The following is a 7,063-nucleotide window of genomic DNA, read 5'->3' on the forward strand; positions in this document are numbered from 1 at the left end:
CCGCTTGGCACGCCCAGGTCCTTCCCTTCTTTTGCTTTCAGCTGAGGAAGCTAAAGCAAAATTTCTCACAGTTACTGTAACCTGATGGCGTGTGCCATTGACTTGCAAGCCGCTTTAATGCTCCCAGCCCCAAGCTGCTTCCAGTGTGATATTCCAGAACCTCTGTGCTGATGAAACACCTCCGTCAAAACAAATATTGTCACTAGCTTCTCCCCCTTCCTTTTGCCAAGGTCACTAATAGTGAGATAGATACAGTTCCTTAAAAGCTTCCCCAGCTACCTCTCTCCTGCCTGTTGCATTTCTGACACATCCTTAACATCGGATTGGTTTTGTTTAGGCTGGCTTTAGCCCCTGTCACTTTCAGTGACACACTTTTGCAGTTGGTGGTTCCTGGACAGTTCCTCTTTCCAGTGCCCTCTGAGTAGTCCCTGACTTCCCAGCACACCTGGCTAGTTTTGCTCCATCAGACTTCACACCTCCTGCCTAAATACAGGGGGCTCCTTGCTCATAAAGAACATCTCTGCAGGTTTCCCGATTTTCCGCTGTGATCTGCAGATGAACCTTCATGATATCTGCTTAGAGAATCCTCTCTTCCCAATCAGGCTTCTGCAGAGAGACTCCTAGTGCCTGCAGAGAGGTATCTCCCTCTGGCACAACCTAGGAGCCTTCCTCCCTTCCAAGCAACATAGCTGTGCTAGGGCAAATCACCAGGCCCCCTCATCAGAGGGCTGGTTGTTTCTAGCTCCCCATATCTAGTGTCAGAAATGCCCCTTGACAAGCTCACCAGGTGTCGGCTATTCTGTTACAAAGAGACTGTTCCTGGCCTTTGAAGCTGCTGACAGTCAGGTGTCTGAAGACATGGTTGTTATGCTGTGTTCAACACTTGTTCTTCCTTCTCTCCAATACAACTGAGAAATCACTAATTTTCCAACACATCTGGGTATCCTTCACCCACCAGACTTCACAGGCACACTTGGAGTCCTCACTCATGCAGGGGGAGCTTGGTTTTAAGGAGATCATCTCTGGAGGTATCTTGGCTTTCCATCGGAGCCAGTAAAAGGTCCCTCTCAACATCCGATTTCTGAAACCCTTTTCTCCCTTTTTCTCATTTCCCTGGAGAGATTTTGTATCCCTTCAGACTGTGACCTTCACTCAGTATAGCCTGGGAGCATCTTCTCTCTGCTGAGAGGATCTGTTAATCGCCAGCTCTAGCTTGCAAAAATATTGCTGGTGGTGGGATTAGAGCAAAGAGAGACAGTGCAGAGTGTCTCTGCAGGGGATAAAGCAGGGAAACATGACAGTCACAAACTTGTTGGGAGAGGGAGCAGTGTGCAGTGCTCAGGCTCTTCTCGCTGTGCCGCAGGGTCAGTGTGTGATGCTTGCTAAGCCCCGCTTTCCCCATGGGTGCAGTACAGCAACTGTCCCAGTGAGGTGAGAACCAGACTCACACAGAACTTAAAAACCAATTAAATATTTATGAGGAATATTACATTCAGAAGAGAGACTGGCTGGCTAATATTATTCATCCCTTCTGGATTCTGATGTTTAATTAATGCTTGCAAAGTGCTTTGAGAAGCTTGGATGAAAGCGATACAAACACGTCATCACACACTGTGACCCTTGGTCCCAGAGGTACCTGTTTGCCACACAGCTGGAACAGCTCCAAGAGATGAATTCCCTCTTTGTGATGAGAGTGGGTCCATGTGGGGGCTAAGCCTGAAGCTTCGTCACCTCAGACTCACAGCCTTACTTCTCCTTGTAACTCTGCAACAAGTTCAAGTGCATTTTGCAAGCTTTACCCCTTCGGGGAATGCTATTTCTGGTAGATATTTGCAGTGACATAAACCAACTGTTTAAAAACAAGTCAGTGTTTTTGCATTACAGCATGCTGGGGAGACAAAATGCCAAACAGAATCTGTGCAAACTGAAGCACCAGCTCAATGCCCCAGGGCCTCAAGCACCGAGATGCCAAGGCCTTACCATCCCAACCTGAGTTTTTTCAACTCTTTTTTCCCAGGACAGCCTCTCTCTGGCAGCTGGGGACCAGAAAGGATATTTCTGTTTGACGCATGTGAGAGAGTTTTGAAGATGCTGATGTGATATGTCAGGTAGTCACAGGAGAGCTGTGTCTCAGAATAGGACTTTTACAGGCTCTGGATGCTGGCAAAGTGAGTGCCCATCCCATCCCATCCCATCCCATCCCATCCCATCCCATCCCATCCCATCCCATAGCCTGTATCCCACACTGGGAAGTTACTGTTTCATGTGAGTGGCTCTTTCTCTGAGATGGGACGTCATCTTTCTCCAGTGTCACAACCAACGGATCAGCTCTTGCGCTCGAGGCCTGATCACTGCTGTTCCTTCCACACCTGGTGTCACATTGTGAACCTCAGTGCTGTGAATGGTTGTCCCTGCTCCCCCTGAAGCCTGACTGCATCTCACACCCCCATCCTCCAGTCAAAGGGGCAAAGTCACTGTCAGGAGGAGAAGAGTGGGTGGCACAGAGATGAAATCTCAGCCATGGCTGGGGCTCAGTGGGTTTCCGCTGTCTTGGCTGAGGCTGGGATTCAGAGAGAAAGAGAGACCAAATGTGGGTGGAAAACCACAAAAGCCCCCTCCTCCACCCTGCAGAGAAGGGAAACAGCTGAGATTCAGTAGCAATACAGGTTACCTAAGAGTAACCTTGTATTGGGTTTTCAGGGCAAAGTTTTGGTGGAGGGGCTGCATAGGTGGCTTCTGTGAGACGTGAGCAGGAGCTGGCCCCATGTCAGTCAGAGCCGTGTCCAGACAGCCCCAAAACAGACCCACCACAGACCAAGGCTGAGGTCATCAGTGGTGCTGGTGGCACCTCTGTGGTAGCATATTTAAGAAAAGGTAAAAACCCGTGTGCTGCAGCTGTGAAACACAGGAAGGAGAATAGATGGGAGAAATAGCTCTGCAGACACCAAGGTCAGTGAAGAAGGAGAAGGAGGAGATGCTCCAGGTGTTGGAGTAGAGATTCCCCTGCAACCCCTGGGAAAGACCCTGGTGAGGTAGGCTGACCCCCTGCAGCCCATGGAGGTCCACATTGGAGCAGAGATCCACTTGCAGCCCCTGGAGAGTCTGCACTGGAGTAGGTTTTCTGGCAGGAGCTGTGGCCCATGGAGGACCCACACTGGAGCAGTCTGTTCCTGAAGGACAGTAGCCCAGGCAGAGGACCCACACTGGAGCAGTTAGAATCATCAAATCATAAAACATCCCACGTTGGACAGGACCTTGAAAGATCATCTGGTCAGCCTCTCAGTGGTGATGCAGGAGACAGGCTGTGAACTGGAGCTCAGCCTGCCCTTACAGAGTATTGGTGGTGCAGGCTGGGGCCGGATCTGCTCAGCTGACATGTCAGTGTATGAGATTTCTTCGTCAGTGGAGCAGAACCAGTTTCCAACCATTCATTTTTAAATTTCAGCCCCGTCACGGCCTCCCATCTGCCGCCATATGGCCAATAGGCTCCCTCTGTTTTGCACACTCATTCTCCCCACCACTGCCATACATCGTCTTCCGTTATGGTCTTCATTTCTGTTCACACCCAGAGTCGAAATCACATGCATTTGGAAAATCATCATCTACCTAGAGAAGCCAGCGGATGTCAGCAGAACCTGGACTGGCAGCAAGACCTTGCTGACGCTCCGGCTGGAGAGGAGGAGACATCAAGGCCAACATCTGTTGAGCTGTTTGCTGAACATTAACTTCGTTCTTCTTTTGTTTCAGCTGTAGCTGGGTAAGATCAATTACGGCAGGTGACAAACACAAGGAGACAGAAACGCAGAAGCAAAGAGAAGAGAGGTAAGGAAACTATCTTTCACTGAGAAAAGAGGCTAATCTGTTTTCGGGGGTTTTTTAATGTTATGAACTTTACTTTTCCACACAAATTGCTGTTTTGGCACAGATAGACTGGTTTTGCCCCACTCAAAGGTCTGTTGCAAAACCACCTTAAGCTTTTGACTTGATAATACTTCTGGCTGTGCAAATTCTCCGAGGCCCTTCAGTTTTAACTAAAAATTGTTTGTCTTCCCACATTTTTCCCTGAAGGAGGGAAAAAAAAGGGGAGCTACAAAAAGCTCAGCCTGCCTCAGAGCCTGGGGATCTCATGGATCCTTTAAACCCATGTATAGGGAAGTATGTTCTATATGAGGACCTGTCACTGGTGACGGTATATCCCCAAGGACTGGTAATGCACTGGGGAGCAGCCCTCTACCAGCTGCCACTTGCTATCACCTTCTTTGCACGCCCTCCAGGAAGGGGAACTTTATTTTAAAAAAAGCCTGGAAAAATAAGAAGATGCTAGTTTCCAGCTAAGTAGGGATGTCTACTTGCATCTGTACATGCTGAGACTGGAGGGGTCTGTTCTGCTTAATCGAGGCTGACTGGCTCACTGCCTGACACTGGCTGCCGATGCAGCCTGATCCATTAGCTCAGGGCTGAGCGAGCAGGATTTCTTGGAGAAAGAGGGATCCTTTCAATTTAAGGACAACAGAAAAGAGACTTGCCTTCTCCTTCCATGGGCTGCTGCACTGTTGAAAACAGGAGTTTCATATCTGGTTGAATTTTTCAACTTTCAGACAGCATATTCTACTCAACCTTCGTCAGCCATCTCAGATATTCCTCCACACGGTGCATTACAGTTGAGTTCAGATTATTACTTAGTGTTCTCCACTGTAAACCAAACAGTCCCTGGTGCACGTTAGAATCATAGAGTCAGAGAATGGTTTGGGTTGGAAGGGACCTTTAAAGAACACCTAGTTCCAAAGTTCCAATTATCCCCCTGTCACAGGCAGGGACAATTTCCACTTGATCAGGTCTCTCAAAGCCCTGTCCAACCTGGCCTTCAACTCTTCCAGGGATAGAGCAGCCACAACTTCTCCAGGTAACCTGTTCCAGTGCCTTACCACCCTCCAAGTAAAGAATTTCTTCTTAATACTTGATCTAAACCTACACTCTTTTAGTTTAAAACTGTTCCCCTTTCTCCTATCACTATTTGTCCACGTAAAAAGTCACTCTCCATCTTTTTTATAAGATCCCTGAAAGTATTGAAAAGGCTGCAGTGAGGTCTCCCTGACTTTTCCTTTATTCTCCCCTGTGTTTCACAAACATGGCCGCCAAAGCTGCCTGCACTGCAGAAGGGCTTGCGTCATCTGAACTAAATCCATCCCATCCCCACTCAGGGATCTTGAGCACTGAGGGGCAGTGTCCGTCTGATCTTCCGCAGTCTCATGCAAGGACCCTGTATTCACCAGGAAAAATTAAGGAGGGATGAAACCTGAACATCTTCCTAAGCACATACATGGCTTGGAAGGGTGATGGAGGGTCGGATTTCAGAGGACACCACAGTGCCTTGGCTACTCACAGCCTCCAGTGGCTTTAGAAAGGCAGGACTTGGCTTCTGCTTAAGCCATCAGAAGGGTTAGAGGCTGTAGGGAGCAGCCTGGGCTGAGGAGATGGAGACACTTCTCATGCCCTCCATGTGGTACCAGGCACATGGCCGGGTCAGGAGGACTTTATGGCTGAACGGAGCTCACTGCTGACACAGTGGCCTCAACACCCTGCCTTGTCCTGACAGAGAGACCTCTCTCCAGGAAGATCAGCTGCTTTCACCTCTGTGATTCCATGGACACTGCACCTCCACCTCCCTCTCACAGCAGCTCCAACGGGAGGATGGCAGCTGCTCTTGGATGAGCAGCCAGAGCCACGCAGGAGGAAAGGGGGGCAGGATTGGACAGTCTGGGGGGACAGTGGGGACTGTGAAAATTCCTTCACCACTATCATCACTCTGCTCTCTGCTGGCTATTTTTATTGCATTTGGTCTTTTACCTTGCCTGCTGCTCATCTGATGTTTCCTTCAATGATAAAAATAATTTGAAAGAAATTACTACTCAGTTAAAGAGCCAGATCACCTTTGCTTTAGATACTTAAACTGAGAAAAAGAGAGGTGAAGCCCTTTAACCCAGAGCCCCAGAGCCAAGCCCAGCTGCTGTGCAGGGACAAGAGGCAGCTCTGTCCCTCAGCCCTCGCCTGGCAGCCACCGCAAGGGGAAATGCCGCAGCGGAAGCTGAGGTGTGGAGCCCTGGTGTGGAGGCCCCCCTACCCCGGCAGAGCGAGCTGCTGCCAGATCAAAAGCACAGCCACAATCAAGAGTGAGAGAACAAAACCACACTGCATGAAAGAGGCACAGGAACACCGAGAGGAGATAGTCTTCTCTCCATCAGGAGTGGTTGCTGAGCTTTTTCTTTGTTTGTTTGTTGTTTTTTTTTTAATTTAATTTCCTCCTGTGTCATGCCAGTGCCAGCCTGGGGTGGGGGGTCTCTGCAGCCATCACACACCGCAGCTCGATGCTGGAAGGAGCAAGGGGCTGCCAGCCCTGCTCCCAAACAGATGTTTTCCAGGCCTGACTTTGTCCTGCAGGCATCATTCCCCACAGCAAGACCACTTACTACCTCAGCTCTCCTTTTCCTATCCCTCAGAGAGGCAGGGAACGTTAAAATAAGTCAAGAAGGAAATTAAACCAGTATAATAAGAGGGAGAAGTTAAAATGAAATGGAAATCAATGTTCACTTGGGAGGGAGCCCTGCTCCTCCATTGCTAGATGTGCTAATAAATCAAGTATGCCTGGACTGTTTCTGGCACAGAGGCCAGCTGGCATGAGATGGTCTGGGCTATTAAACTCAACCTCCAAAATGAACTGGCCACATGCCAGCCACCTAATGGGAGAGGTCCCTGGCCCATGCTAACACCAAAATGCATCCCAGGAGTTGCTCAGGAGAGCAAGAGTTGTCCCGGGCCAAAAATGTGTCAGGAAATGTACTAGCAGTTTAACAGGACTGATGAGTATGTTCCAGTGCCTGGGGACATTCTGTGACACCACTTAATTTATGAGCACCACCATAAGATACGGCTGGGCTGCCTGTAAGGAGGCTGTGGGTCTGCTACAGGCACCCGCTAATGAGAGCAGCTTGCTCAGTTAACACAGCAGAGCCTCACTCGCCCAGATCTGTAAGCTGCAGAGTAGCACTGCCTGTGATCTGGCCTG

At 49.4% G+C, this 7,063-nt stretch overlaps 1 protein-coding gene across 2 annotated transcripts in view; it reads left to right on the forward strand.

Annotated features, from left to right (window-relative positions):
* Positions 1-3,545: 3,545 nt before the first annotated feature.
* LOC113966561 (T-cell surface glycoprotein CD4-like) overlaps positions 3,546-7,063 on the forward strand; it is an 11,905-nt gene continuing 8,387 nt past the window's right edge. The window contains exon 1 of one of the 2 annotated variants that reach the window (XM_027681433.1): positions 3,546-3,822. The gene's annotated coding sequence lies outside the window, so the exon portion shown is untranslated. The remainder of the gene's footprint in view (positions 3,823-7,063) is intronic. The other variant, XM_027681432.1, reaches the window with a different exon arrangement.

The sequence above is a fragment of the Neopelma chrysocephalum genome, unplaced genomic scaffold, assembly GCF_003984885.1.
Source record: "Neopelma chrysocephalum unplaced genomic scaffold, ASM398488v2 Primary Assembly neopelma1_60, whole genome shotgun sequence".
Classification (NCBI taxonomy): domain Eukaryota; kingdom Metazoa; phylum Chordata; class Aves; order Passeriformes; family Pipridae; genus Neopelma; species Neopelma chrysocephalum.